This window comes from Paramormyrops kingsleyae, chromosome 20 (genome assembly GCF_048594095.1).
Source record: "Paramormyrops kingsleyae isolate MSU_618 chromosome 20, PKINGS_0.4, whole genome shotgun sequence".
NCBI lineage: Eukaryota > Metazoa > Chordata > Actinopteri > Osteoglossiformes > Mormyridae > Paramormyrops > Paramormyrops kingsleyae.
Genome location: NC_132816.1, coordinates 4,624,116 through 4,638,332, shown reverse-complemented (window position 1 = coordinate 4,638,332; position 14,217 = coordinate 4,624,116).

Genomic DNA, 14,217 nt, shown 5'->3' with positions numbered 1-14,217 from the left:
GTTTCCAAGCACATCTTGGTAAAAGCTGAGGTCATGGATCCTCTGCTTTCTATTGTGATCGTTGGTTAGTAGTCAAATATCATGGATGGAAAAGCAATAGAAGGACTCGACTCGATAACGACAAATCGACCCGATGCTAATACAGGAAATAGCCATTATCTCGAGTAAGGGGGCGAAATGGAGGATGCCGTTATAGGTTAAGGAATGTCGTAAGATTTCGTGTATTGCTTAGCATGCGCTTGAACGCGCAGTTCCTAAGACCATGAGCCCGTCTGCCTTGAAGAGGACTTATGTAACAGGACAAATTTCCATATCGGAACGGGCAGCCGTGATTCGGCAATGGAGGACATGATTAATGCCAAGGCTCTCTTTATAATTCCACAGCACTGACTCTCCAGCCTTAATGTCCGGAACACGTTCATGGACACCGCCAGCTGCCTCCACCTGTAGCAGCGTTAGCACCCCACAATGCCGGCATGAAATTGTGACTGCAAAACTGATATACTGTTATGTGCTGAAGACGTTTATTCAAACTATAGGCACAGTTGCAGAATTAGCAGCTCGGAGATACTGTAACGTTACAGCTTAGCAGACCATGTAACTCAGTCAGACTTTGCTAGTATTCAGGTTTACATGTGGGGTGACTCTCTGGGTTAGGACACTGTGCTTGTGATCAGATCGCTGCTGGTTCAAATTGCAGGATCAGCAGAGCAATTTTACCAATGGCTTCTTTGACCAATTGCTCTAGGGCAGTTGTCACCCAGTGACAGACTCTAATCCGGCCCAAACTACATCTGAATCTGGACTGCACCATCATTTCATCCTGCTTCCCAGTCAGCAAATTTCTTTGGATGCTGTGGACCGTGGAATTTGGGAAATAGTTTGAAATAGTTGGAGACCCCTACTCTAGGTATTGCGTGACGCTGCTTTCTCAAAAACACATGTATTGAATAATAGCATCTGCTAAAATAAATAAAATGAACTCACCCTAAACAATGGCACAGCTATATGCAGTTATCAACCAAACAGCTACTCTTGCAGGTGCCTTTTTCGGGGATAGTTTCAGTCTCTCTTCTGCTTGTTTGACCTTTCCACTTCACTTCACATCATGTCGCTGAAGGGAGGCCTTCATTTCCCCTTCAGCTGCTCTGGTCAGTAATGCTATTTAGCTCTGGCTAAATCAAAGGTTAAGAAAAAAAACAAACTAGCCCTGATTTCCTGACCCACTGTCCTCGCTTTCCCTCACTGGCGAATGAGAGCAACTGTGTGATTTATGACGATAAACTGTGTTGGTGAAACAAGCCATTTACCATCTACACTCCCAGGGCTAGGCCTGCTAGCTCCGTAAGGCGGGAGAGATGTTTACTCCTGGCCCAGCAGGCAAGAAAAAGGACATAAATCAATCAAATAAACTCGCGGTAGAGGAATGTGAGCAGGGTGCTGGGCCGTGGCTATAGGTGAGAGTGAGAAACGATCTGAGAAAATGGGGAAGTGGGGAGCCCATTAGCATGTTAGCTTGACGCTAAATGACACAATGTAGCCTTGTAACTCTGCAACATATGGCTAGCATGATTTGTGGGTGGGAGGGGGGGGGGAGGTCTGCAGAGATTCTTTGCAGCCCCTAAGGGAGTGCGTGAGCCCTTGCTACCGCATGGAGGGCACGCGTGTTCGTGTGAGCATGAGGGTGGGTTAATCGGATCCGGGTGCCGGCCAGCCAGGCGGGGAAGGCAGGGGGGGCATGGTGGTGGAAGGAAATGCCAGCAGTGTGTAGGACGCCTTCCTGTGATCCCCCTCCCCCTACCTGTAACCCCCACACCTGTACTAGGTAGCGGAAATTGAGGCCTGGCAGCTCCCCCCCCCCATCATTAGCTGACCTGCAGGATTGCTCGCTCAGCGCTGAGGTAACCCCCACCCCATAACAACCATTTGGCAAGGACCTCCCTGTGATGGAGTCTTGCTGGAATTCAGCCCTCCAATCCACACGAGGCTGGTAATGGGGCCGTCTCAGGCTCCGCACGGCAACGGAAGGCTAATCAGCTCCACACACATCACCGAGCAGTGCTGGCACACAGCTGGGAGTCGGGAAAGGCTACATTCAAATGCCTCGTTGCAGCCTTTAGTTTGTGATACTGAAGGTGGAGAACGTAGGATTTGATTTTTAAATGATGTGGTTGAGATACGTGACAGTCAGCGAGGTTTGGCATGCTTGGGGTGTCATCCAACATGCTGGTACTTCTAACAAAAAGAAGAACAAACTGTAAAGAATAAAGAATAAAAGAACAAAGAATAAAATTCCCAAAACTCACTCAATGAATTTTTTGCTGTTTTTTGTGATGCTTATCATATGTTATAGTTTCAGGAACCAAAACTCACTCAGTCCTCATGTAATTCAACAAAGAACTTTTGTTACATTTCCAAAACTACCAAAACATCCACCGCTGTATATAGTCCTATAGTCTTATTCTTGGTCACCTGTAGACTTATTGCGTAAGATAAATCATTCCTCCACTTGTCATCATTTAGGATATGACTTCATTTTTTTGAATCTGAGTTAGATAATTCATATTGAATGTGTTCTTGACATCTGGAAGTATGCTGATGCAAAATCTGCCACTGACGTAACAAGACCCCAGCTGCACTGTGGAAACGAGTCCAAACGTTTCACCGATTGAAAGATCAGTTCGGAATGCACCGACAGTTTCCCGTGACTCATTCGCGTGCCGCCAATACATCCGATCCGGAAGCAGGGAAGATGTGCATCCAAACTCGCTTCCAGGACCATCCACTGGAGATGAAATGTGACAATCAGAACCTTATGGTCCCATAAAGCTCTCCTCTGAATTACAAGTGGCTCCTTTTCAATGCTTTGTTTAACAATTTCTTGTTTCAATTTTCATTTGCAATTACAAGTTCAAATATCTCGTGATTAAAAAAAACAGAGTGGATGAACCGATGAATTAAAATTCGTGGACTGAAAATGATTCACTTGACTGTGTAAATGATGCACGATTTGTGCTGTCCAATCCTTTTATATGTTATATGTTACTGACTGAATGGCACAGGTAAGAATTTTTATGTTTTTAAGGCAAATAAAAGATCCGGAAACGTGATGGCATTAATTCTGGTCGTAGTTTAGAGTTCAGACCGACAGTGTGAGATGACGTAAGGCTTCAGTGTGGCCTCATCAGGTGTCTGTCAGGAGGAGACCCCCCCCCCCCCCGCTTTCGTTTGAGGTGCCTGGAAGTGGGACAGCAGAGAAAGCCCACTGTCTGGCCTGAAGGTGTGACGCTTTGGGGAGGAGGTGGATGTCCAACGGTCTCCGTCAGCATGACAGTGGGGTTTGTCTCGACGGCGTGTGAAAAAAACACCCCCTAAAGCACTGCTGGGTGACCTGCAGTGTGGGAAGGCGGGGGTCGTTATTTTTTAATTCCATCAAAAGCCGACACTCTCTTGAATGAGCTGCTTAAAGAAAAATCTGCAAATTTGAGCTGAAGTCATATTTTCTCTGCCCTTTAGTGCAGAGACTGATGAACCTCAACTGACAGTTGCTTCAAAACCTAAAAATAGCTGCTCGTTCCAAACTAGATGAATTAGATACAGGACATATTTGGCCTGAATATGTCCTGCACTCCAGTGTTGCTAGTTTTTATTCCTTGATTCTTTCCAATGATGTTCTCCTACCTTAGATTGAATAATAAAGTAGGAAGAATAAATAATAATCTATATTGCCTGGCCAAAAACAGTCAATGTTTGAATTTATATCAGCAAGTACTTAAGAGCCAATGACTGGATCATTATTACAGCTCACCAATGTTACGCAGCAATTCAGTGAAGTCAGCTGAGTACCTGAATCTACTGAATGGCCAGGTTATCCCATCAATGGATTTTTCCTTTCCTAATGATATGGGCATATTCCAGGATGATAATGCCAAGATTCATCGGGCTCAAATTATCAAAGAGTGGTTCAGGAGCACGAGGAATCGTGTTAACACCACAGAGCCTTGACCTTAACCTCACTGAAAATCTTTGGGATAGAGAAAATTTTACGGGGAGTTCAACTCACCTATGATCAGTACAAGACCTTGATGAGAAATAAATGCAAATCTGGATGAAAATAATGATGTTGCATAAGCACGTGGAAACAATGGCATGACAAATGTGCACCATAATAAAAGCTAAAGGCGGTCCTACAAAATATTGAAGTGTGACCTTTTTTTGGCCAGGCAGTCTGTCTGTCTGTCTGTCTGTCTGTCTGTCTATCTGTCTGTCTGTCTGTCTATCTGCCTGTCTGTCTGTCTGTCTGTCTGTCTATGTAAAAGCAGGTCACTGATCCATATTTAAACCAATATGCCCAGTTTTCAGTCTTATTGGGAATGAAAGGAACTTCCTGTTATGAAGAAGATGGCCTCTGACTCCTCTTTTTTGCTGAACTGAGGTAAAAATCCTGCTTCGCGTTAGTGGCCCTCAATGGAAAATCCCCAGATGTCACATCTGACACGTCTGTCAGCTGTTTGCATCTAATGAGTTAAGCCAGACAAAAAAAGACGACAGAAAACAGACCCCCCCCAGGCGAAGCTTAAAGGGCACTGCTGCCTTTTTTCCGAGGCAGACCTGCATCCCATAGTTTTACGGTTCCCATGTGCCTGCCAGGATGGGGGGGCGGGGGATGTTCACAAAACTGTTGAGGTTATTTGTGTGTAGTTCTGGTTTATTTACGTTTGCCAATGAGATAATTATCGCTGTGTAAAGATTCAGCACTGCGAAACAAAACCCTCTAATCCATTCGTCAACGTGCTGGAGAGCAAACAGGATGCATTTTTAAACTGTATTTACACAGGAGATAATTACCATGGGGCTAATCGAATGTTTTCAAGGTTTTTATGAGCAACAAAAACCATCTGCAAGGCGCTAACAGTTTTCACTTCACCGTGAGAAGTTGTGTTCTGTGGCCATTAATGAGATTTATTAGTTAGAGCAAATACTTTGTCTTTCCAAAAGGACATCGCTCCTTAAAAGTATTTTTTCCCCCTGTGGCCCAGTGGAGTATCAGTCACCGTTTTCTGTGTTTCATTCTGGGACCACTGGTAGAATGTTTTAAAAAAGGTGTTGCTTACATTCACTGTATAGTTACACGTCTGACACCCTCTTATCCCAAGCACCATTAAACTTATAACTGGGTTTTACTAGTTCATAAGCTATTAAAGCACCATTGCCAGTAAAAGGACGACCATTTTTTGCAAGATTTCACCCTCTGACATCACTGGGATGACCTCTGAGTTTACATTTGCGTTTTATTACATTTATTCATCCATGTGAACTTTCTCTCGCAGACTTCCCATGCGGCCATGTTGACAGACAGGCACCGTTTTATAATCTCGGCGTTTAAAGTAATCCTCTGCTTTTGGAAAGGAAAGAGGAGTCGCGTGAAAGCGGGGAAGAACAACCATCCAGGAAATCAGAATATTTACCAAATCCATCTAAAGCGCCATTTGGTGATGGCGTTATCAGATTAGGCTGTAATTCCCCGATTCGGTCAAAGGCTGCCACCACATGATTTGTCTTTTAGAATACTGTTAATAATAAATAAATGTGGCATTTATAGCGAAACACGCCACAGCCCCGCCCTCTCTTGATGTAAGGCTGTAATAGGGTTTCACAAGCAGATTTAGTGTGATGTCATAATGGACAGCTATCCCTCTGTGTTCCGTTTACCCTCAAAGCAGCCTCCGCAGAATGCCCTGCCCATTGTCCCCGCATTGTGCCTGTCGGTAAGCTGACCCCGCCCACTCGGCCAGGCCCCCGTCTGCAGGGCCACCCGATCCGCTGTGAAGCCTCAGGTCAGCTTCTCTCATCGGATCCGGTTGCCTCGGTACAGAGACTGGCGGGGATCGGATTCGCAGCTTGAATGGAGAATCTATATTGTTGCATGTGAACAGCCTGGGAAGGCGGAGGGGGGGTGGGGTGGGGTGAGGGTGGCGATTTGGGGCAGGCAGGAAGGAACAAAATAAGCTTCAAAGAAGAGACACGACCCAGATACACAGCCGGTGACTTTCCCGGGTCCCGCGTCCCATCGATCAGGCCTGATTCAGTCCAGCATGTGCCTCTTCCCTTTCCGTACAGAACCCTCCACGGATTCCGGCTCCATGGGGGAGATCCGTTCCCATTTGTAACAAGGGCCCCGGTGAGAGATTTCAGCTTCCCAGTCAGGGCCGGATTCATTCAGGCTCTCCCGCTAACAATAGCGCCGCAGAAATGCAGCGACGCGGGATATCCTTCTCGAACACGGTCTCTCCCTCTGCCGTGTGGAACAATCGCTGCCAAAACAACAGAAACGGCCATTGTCTTAATAAATGAACATTCTTGCGCTTGGGTGGGCAGCTGGCCCAGTACTTTTTAACCGTTCCCTATCCTTTGGTCTCGCCTGAACTTGGACACCTCTCTCTGTTACTTTGTGGTGACAGGGCATTTTGTGACCCTCCCCCCCCCCCCGGGTCCTTTGGAGGGGGGGTGGTAAACGGGCCGCAACATCTGTAGATGTATGTAATATAGCGGCAAAAATAAAAGGGGGGTGTGTGAGGCATGCCCTCGGCACGGGGATGAATCGGCCGTCCCAGCGAGAGGGAAACAGAGCCGCTCCCTCTACCCCGGGGGGGCTCCCTTTCTGTGCCTTCCCCCCTCCCCCCTCAGCTCGGGTGACGCGTCCAACTCTTCCTGTCAGCCATTCGTCAGGCCAGTCAGCTGTGCAGGCTCTGACGCAGCCCTTAGCTATTTACCGCCCCGCCGGACGGATTAGGAGGGGCGACGATGGCCCCATGGGAGTGCTGAGTAAGCAGCCCGGCACTCAATGGACACGCTGCCCCCCCCCCGCTCTGTCTGAGCCGTTGTTTTGTTTACCTTCTCCAGCCTCCACTCTATTCAAGGCCAGATATGGATTTTTTCCCACTCGGTCTGTGCTCGGGCATGATTATTGGAAAGATCAGAAAGCCTGGGCGTGGGGTGGGGGGGGGGTTTGGATGAGGTCAGCTGTCCCTGACACTCGGCTCTGAGGATGGGGAAGCGGTGATTTCTCTTTGTCCCAGTTTCCACTAATGGCTGCCGATTTCATCCTCTCCGTCTTTTTCTCGATTCTCATTTTCTGAGTGCAGTTTTTGAGTTTGCGGTAAGTAATTCTCCATATATATGCATTACCTCCACAAGGATACTTCGTAATAGTGTACCAAGATAGATCATGGCATGGAGGGTGTCCCTGCCTCATGCTCTGTGCCTCTGGACCTGCCTCTGCGATCCTGTCCTGGCTCCTCATACAGGGATGGATGGATCGACTATGGTGAAAAACAAACAAAAATATTAAAAAGTAGTTTTAGCAGCATGTGCCTATACTGGGTAAGTGAGTCTGGCACTTGGATCCACCAGAGTCCTAGTAAGCTGAACCATTAAAGGCCAGAACCAGCCAGCTCATTTCACGTGGACAGACTGGTAAATAAACGTTATTAATTAAAGGAAATTCGGAACAAAACAGGCCATCTTAGTGGAGGATGGCTTTTGGTCCATCAGCCTCCAGGTTTTGGGCCCTGCACCACTCTACCCTGATCACATGCTCCACCACATCCCGGCTCCTCCACCTCCTCGATAATCCCCTCATTTCCCCAGACTCTATGTCTGCTTGCCAGGTTGCCGCTGCAGCTCCCGGAGTCCAGGGCGGGGGCCTGCAATGTGAAAGCTGCCAGCTGCAGCCCCGCTTGGGATGGAGGATGCAGAATGCCGCTCAGGTTAAATGGATTATAGTCTGCAAGTTGGTTTCCAGAAAAGCATCAATGAATTTAATTAACGCCTTAGCCCAGGCAAACAGTTACTGTTGACCTAAGGGAAGCGGTACCTGTCCTTCTTGTGTTCTCTGCAGGCTTGTCCTTAGAAGCATCTAATTAGCAGACGACAGCGAGAGGAAGATCTGCTCTCATATGGGGGCCCAGAAATCACTATCTACTGGGGAAAAAATGATGCAACATATTGATACAGGAACCTCAGAAGAGTATGCCGCTCTTTTCTAGTCCGTATCTTCAAAGATGAGATGAGGACATGCTGGGGTGCCTCCTGTCCGTTTGACGTAAGCGTCTCCCACACGTCTCAGCCAGCTCACGCTACTGTGGCAAGAGAAGGGTCTGGGTAAGGAAACGCCCCCTGTTTGACCCACTTAATGGCATCGTGGCGGGACTGTTTCCGCCCGTCGCTTGATTAAAAACCAGCGCTAAGGGGGGACATATGCCCACGTCGATTCAGACGAGCATTTCTGTGAATGCGACGAGGTCCTTTCCTGACACCAAAGCCAATTACTGGTGCTAGGAGTGATTTAAGATCCGGGCGTTTTTTTCGAGTGGGGGATTTGATTGGCACGTCTAAGGACAGCTTCATTTAGCCACCATCAAAGCTTAGGCACTGTCAGCTTTGGGGTCTGTACATAGGTCTGGTCATTTGTTTTACAATTAAGCTAAAGCTGCTTGGTTGACCAGCTGCACCAAATCAGGGTGCATGAGGACAGGATTTCCACGTGGAAATGCCGCTTCTTGGGTTCGATTCTCAGAGGCATCCATCGGCACAATACCCCCAAACAATGATGGAGGGCCAATGAGATAGTTGCTACTTGGCTGTGAGCATGCAAGCCAAGCTCTTAGCTGTTAGCAAATACGTTTAGTTCCAAGCCCCAAGTCCGCAACACAGATTTTACAGCTAATCTCTGATGCTGGGCGTGACCATAATTAATAAAACACTTTCATACATTTTAATTGGGGTTACTGGTAATTAAATACATATGCAGCAAATAAATTAATTAAAAAACAATTAGACCGTCTACACCAAACGTGTCTGTTGAGAGTTACTGTCTACCAGACCTCGAAAACAAACTTGATCTTCACCTGCATATAAAACAATTAGCAAACGATATATTTATGGAAAAACACACATGGCAGAATAGAAGCGGCGCTGGCTGGAGAGTAGATCTGATTTTTGCGACAGCAAAACAGCAAGAGCTGAGCTAAACGCACATCTGCGCTCCTCAAGCATCCGTGGGCGTTTCCTGCTTTCAGAAAAGCTGCCGCTGGCGTCTATCAGATCATCTTGGTTCCAGAGTGAAACTGGTAGGAGGGACACCAGGAAGAGAGGCCTTTCCGAGCCGCGCGGGTCCTGCCCGGCTGCTCTCACCGCAGTCACATTCACCACATATCGCTACATGGTCGGTTTCCTCGAGCTACCAAAGTGCCTGATTTCAATGAATCACAATTGGATTCCGGTAACTAATAAAAAATGTCTGCTTGGGATCTCAGTGACAAGGCTTACAGGGTTGAGGTATTCAGGCTTCCATGCTGATGCCGGTGGAATCTCTTGGCATCTTTGGGTTTCAATGGGTCCCGCAATGTCATTCAGTCTAGCTCCCGCTGTCCAGGCTGGGTCACATTGGCTTGTCCATTCTAACAGTGTACAGCATCCTAAAGGAGGATGAGCAGGGCAACTCTTGCCACAGACTAAGGGGAATCCCCTTATATACCCATAATATAATAATTTTCCTTTATTAGTTCCTGTGGGGAAATTGTGTTTATGCCTCCCTCAACTTGCTCTTTGTAGAGTAAGCTGTCCACAAAGGGCAGCCACCTGTTGGGACGCCCAGGGAGCTGGGGGTTAAGGGCCTTGCTCAAGGACCAGCAGACATGCTGAGGCTGGGTTTGAACCAACAACCTTGTGATTACACACATGCCCACTGAGCCACTCGATGCTCCCACTAACAGAACGGGCGTTATTCAAACACGTGACAGAGGGGCTCACATACCATAACCAGGTGCAAGAAACCTGAACACAGAGAAATCACTTTTCTAACAGTTATTCTGCTATTTTTCATGTACTGGGTTATGGATGGATGGATGGATGGACACACAGATGAATGAATGGATGACAAACGGGACTGATGGATAAATAAATGGATTGTCGAACAGATGGATGGATGGATGGATAGATGGATGGGTGAACAAACAGATGAGTGGATGGATGGATGGATGAACCGAAGGACTGATGGGTAAACAGATGGATTATTGAACAGATTTATGGATGGATGGATGGATAGATTTTCTATTTTTTAGCTATGATGTCCCAGAGTGACAGATAGCTAGTTGACTTAATCAGCTCCTCCCTTTACTGGAAATCTGCAAGACCAGCACAAATGAGTTAATTCTGTACACAGTTCACACACATTTTCCACAGAGAGACCTCTGCTACAACAGGCAAGCCATCACATCATCTTCATGCAACAGAAAGTGAGTAATGCATTTTTTAAAATGGCATTTTAAACAGGCTAATTAAGAACTGAGGTTATGAACAGTGACTGAATTCAGCCAGCCAGTCACTGGGAAGAGAATCCAGCATCTTCACTTCATCTCCCCTCGTCATCAGCTTTTGGTCCAGTCAAAATGTTGTTGTTTCACACAAGAGTTCTTTCATAATCCCAGCTGCTGCTTCATTTGCCATCGACGGTTTGTTTTTACACCAAAAGTCTTCCTCTCACCTAAATAGCACTACAGTGAACAGCTGTCCTATCCCCGCACGTAACCACACAAAACTGCTCCGAGAGACATCTGTTCTCTCCATTTATTTTTAGATTGTTTCTGTCTTGTATCAAAGCATTTTTGTGTTCTTCCTTCGTAAGGTCACAAACTGTAAACATTTATGTGATGTTTGCCTAATTATATAATGAAGCCCGTGACCTTTGATCCGCAGGCCTGCAATAATTGAGGCTAATGAATCGGCCGGCTCTTACCGGAGGCGATAGCGGTACACAGCATTTTCCTTGTGTGCTGATCCAGACGGCCTTCTGGGAAATTTCCACAGCCAATGATTGAAAATGACCGACTGGCAGTGGGGAAATGGGCATCCCATAGGAAATGGGCCTTGTTATCAGCAGCTCGATAAGATATCAAATAAAGCGAAAGGATAGAAAAAGAGTGAAATCTAGCTAGCACTGGTGACGCAAATACTGGCCACACCGTTGACCCATAAACAGCATTAACAGCTCAAGGTGGGCTGGGTCCACTCGGGATAAGCTGACCTGCCTTTCTGACCCCAGCATTGTTTTTACAGGGTTTTTTTTTTTTTTTTGGAAGTTTTGCATATGCTAGTTTGGGTATCACTTCACTCTGGTTTTTAAATGACATAAAAGTCCCTAATGTACTGGTGCAGAAAGGCCTTTTTGACTGTACATCACCTTGAACAGAATCTGGCTCCACACTGAGCATTGCAACGTCCCGACTGACAGAGACACGGGGGAAGCACACGACCACATACCTGTATGTCCTGCACGGTCATTTCTTAACCCAACTGACACCTAGTTGTTACTTAAATTACTGAAAAGACTAAATGATAAAAAAAAGAAGCAGAAGTTGGAAAAAATCATATATGGAATCATATGTAGAAGATATATGATGATATATAATATAGAATAATAAAGAACATTGAAAATTATGATTCCTATTTAGATAAACGATCTCTGCTTTCTGAATGGTAAACTCTCCAAATTTTGACCAGAGACCAGTTGCTTCTAGTGGTGAGCATATTATGGGAGGGTGTGTGGTTCAGTGGGTTCGGATGCGGTGTCTGTGAGGGGAAGGTCAGCGGGTCACATCCCAGGGTCAGCAGAGTGACGTGAATGTTGGGCCCCTGATCATGGTCCTTCACCCCCAATTGCAGCAGGCACTGTCTGACCATGCTTTCTCAATTATATGTTGCTTTGGATGAAAGGGTCTGCTACTGTAAATAGGTTAATGTAATGGCATGGTTTAAATATTTGCAGCAGAGAATGAGTCCCTACTATCCACGGGACTGATGGAATATGGGGGACACTTATTCTGTCTGGCTACGCTCTCCCATGCAGACACTGTCTATGTTCCTGTCATTTCTTCACATTTTTCTATTTTGTCACAACGCTGGCAATTCTTGCCGCGATTTCACGCTTGCTGCCGGGAGAGCGTCACTGGCTTGACTGACGTGCTCAGAGGATTAACTCAGATGCATGTGCAGCAGCAGAGATCCTGGGGCTCTGTCTCTACAGTGAGAGACAGCTTTAAAATTCAGGGACCTAAAACTGTTGTCACGCCTGAAAAGGAATTCCAGATTTGGAATCTGCCATCAATCCAAATAGGAATGTCACTAGAGATTTATGAAAAGGGGGGTCTGATTTTAGTGAAAAAGAATGAGTACACCATTTAAAGTTATTCGGGTACATTGATTTAGCAGGGTTGTGGTGAACAATGTGAAATTTATTACTGACATGTTCCTTGGGAGGAAGACTGACCCCAGAACTTTAGCCAACATCATGTAAAGGTCTTCTCAAAGTTGGCAGAGACCATTCAAACTGTAGCGTTAAATGAATACTGCATTACATTTTAACAAAGATTCTGTTGCTGTTAGCACGATAACATCACCTAAACATCTTTTTCATGTATTTAATGCTGAGAAATATTGTTTTATAATAGAAATATTATATATAGATTTAATATATATTACATATTTAAAAAAAATATTTTATAGAAATGCTGTATGTCTACACTGCGAACACGTCATCCAGCCTTGAACCCATGACCTTTGAATGTTTCCATACCTTAATTGTAACGTTCAGTAAACGTTCCTCGAATGAAAAATTGTTAGTTGGGAAGCCTAACATTTGGTCTTTGGCTGAGATGTTGTGAAATGACTGTAAAATGATACAGAAGTGGATACTGGAGAAGGTCCGGTGTATGTTTGTATCTCTCCTGGAAACGGACATACTTTCATAGAATGAAGTAGGTGGGTCCAAGCAACTAGAGGAAAATAGACCAAGACATCTGATTGGTCGGCCCCACCTCCTCTAGTTGCTTGGACCCACCTCCTCTACAATCTGATTGGTTATCTCTCTGAACCAATAATTTTTTTCCTTCTGCCTTCAGAACATTTTTGTGTAAGTAAAACTCCCATGAGCAAAGGGAATGGAGTCACATTTGCTGGGGCTTATCTGTGGAACTGTGCTCCTTGGCAGGGTTACAAGGAGAGGTAAAGATGGAGGGAGCACTGTGAGAACTGCGGTTGATGAATAATGATTAGAAAAAAAAAAAACAGCTTGAGTCATAAACCAATACTAAGCGCGCCTTTGAAGCTCACCGCTGGGAAAGCGCCTCTGTTCCCGCGTAAACATCGTCACTGGCAGAAGCACTCTGTGTCTGTTCGGATAAGGCAAGAGAAACGCCGTTTTGAAACTGATTAGGAATGATTGTGCTTTTTCCCTCGCTATCATTTCTGTGTGCTTGTGTGCAGCACATAGGGGCAAAGCGAGAGCGCGACTCAGATTCGATTCCCCCAACTCCATGTGAACGAAGCTCTTTCAAGTTGGTTCCATTTGATTCCAACTCCGCTGAAAAATTCAGCCCCGAATCCGGGCTTTGAAGTCGACTCTAAGTGTACTGCAGACTGAGAGGAATCTGCCCCAGACTAGGGGGGAAGGTTCAGGAAACTTTTCATGCTCGTGTTCCGCCACACCTTTGCCGTCTCCTTACATCCATTCCATCCGAGGAGGCGTCGCACACTTATCAGTTAGCCCTGCACTCTTATTCCCATGACACTGTATGCATGCAGAGGGGCACGTGAAAGTTGTCAGCAGATATCCAAAACTTGGTAGTTAAGATGCGTCTTTTAATGTCTAACTATGTTTCACCATAGACCTGCTTGTGAATGAAAACCTTACTCACAAAATAAAAACCAATGCAGTGCATATCACAGAATGCCTCAAAACAGGAGCTATTTTATCTTTTCAGCATTTCATAATCCCATCCATTCAGATTATGGGATTAAATTCTCTGGAAATATCAAATCAAAATAATACTTTCTACTTTTAGAAATCAACCTGATCAGAGCACTTTAATCAAGTGTATTTATGTAATTTACCAAGGCGCTTAGACTTACAGGTAATCTGCGTGCTGTGGTTGGAATATAGATCCACCAAAGGATTGCTGAATTAGGTTTTTCTTGTAATCGTGACATGGGAGTTGGACTCCGACCCAAAAAATGCACTCAGTACAGTCTGAACAAATTGGAAATTCAGCCAGCCAGATTAAAATTTCCCTTTTTAATATATGTCCTTTGATTATGATTTTTTTAAAAACACAGTCAGAAAACCTCAGGTGAAAAAAAAAATCCCAGAGTGCTTTGGAC